The sequence below is a fragment of the Callorhinus ursinus genome, unplaced genomic scaffold, assembly GCF_003265705.2.
Source record: "Callorhinus ursinus isolate GAN/ISIS: 27379988/994484 unplaced genomic scaffold, GSC_fseal_2.0 scaffold2, whole genome shotgun sequence".
NCBI classification, from domain to species: domain Eukaryota; kingdom Metazoa; phylum Chordata; class Mammalia; order Carnivora; family Otariidae; genus Callorhinus; species Callorhinus ursinus.
Genome location: NW_027397064.1, coordinates 82,976,193 through 82,977,431, shown reverse-complemented (window position 1 = coordinate 82,977,431; position 1,239 = coordinate 82,976,193). Strand labels below are relative to the sequence as shown.

General features: G+C 32.0%; 1 protein-coding gene across 5 annotated transcripts in view; it reads right to left on the bottom strand.

Annotated features, from left to right (window-relative positions):
* Nucleotides 1-439: 439 nt before the first annotated feature.
* ZEB2 (zinc finger E-box binding homeobox 2) overlaps nucleotides 440-1,239 on the bottom strand; it is a 133,435-nt gene continuing 132,635 nt past the window's right edge. For all 5 annotated transcript variants that reach the window (XM_025856339.2, XM_025856358.2, XM_025856353.2 and 2 more), the window contains exon 10: nucleotides 440-1,239. This exon is cut by the window's right edge and continues 4,763 nt beyond it. The gene's annotated coding sequence lies outside the window, so the exon portion shown is untranslated.

Below are 1,239 nucleotides of genomic sequence, written 5' to 3'. Positions count from 1 at the left end.
AGAAAGACCAATTAGAACACTTAAAAGATCATTTGTCACTGCTTTAATCTTCATGTACTTTTTAATCATCATTTTCTTTGACTAAAATTATTAGAATCTTTGTCATATTCATCTCAAAGCCAAATGAGAATAGTTGTGTGCCTTTTATATTTTCAATATTTTGGAGCATTTTAACATGTCATACTAGATTATGGGTGGTGGGTGCTTGTTTTAATAGAGAGAGTTTTGGTTTGTGGCACATTCAGCATCATGTCAACCCAGTGTTACTCATCTAGCTCTGTATTTCATATACAAATGAAGGCTGAGGGCTTTGTTTCTGTTATTCAATAGCATTTGTTGAATGCAGAGATTAATAGATCATCTTCTACCCTGAATCAGAGGCCCTCTGAAACATCAGACCCAAAAAATTGGACACGGCCTATTAGCCCAAAAGAACAGGTTGCCAATGATCTCCATGTTTATTTAAATATTTAGCTCTAAAGGAAGCAATCATTCCTTTATACTTCTTTAAATTTAGTATTGACATTTTTATTTTGGGAAAGGAGGTCTTTTTTTTTTTTAACATGGATACAGGAAAAGAAAACTCTCCAATAAAAATATTGTCTAAAAAGTTTGTTTTGTCTGCATGATTTACTAAATATGTACAATTTCAATTCACAGCGAAGGTAACAAAGATTTAAACAGCCAACATCACAAATGTCTCAAGTTCTAAAAAAAAAAATCACTGTGCACAGTTTAACAATTTAATTGAATAAAAACCAAAGCTAAGCCTTCAGTCTGAATCTTTTTTATGATGGGCACAAGCCATGTATTTTCTTCATCTTTGTTACACGATGCATATTTCAGTGACTAAACGCCCCTTCCCATTTTAGTATATTAGGTTATGTCAGTACATACTTGAGAGAGACATAAATTGCCTCTCGGTATACCTATATGATTCGTGATGTGTTCACATATATGTCATAATATTTATTAATATATAAAATGATCAGATGAGTCACCTGTGATTTTTTAAATGTCTTCAAATGTAGGAATGTTTTGTTGTATGCATAAATGTTTGTAAAATTTATGGGAGTGTTATTTAAAGTGGTGATAATTTAAACGGTGTCCCCTTGATGTAAGATGTAGAACTATTCTGCACTTAAAATACAGAGATTTCACCTTTCTACCCACTTCAGGTTTGTAAAGTTCGCTATCATATGAATCTGAGGGTTGTAGTCATTCCAATATAATGATCAA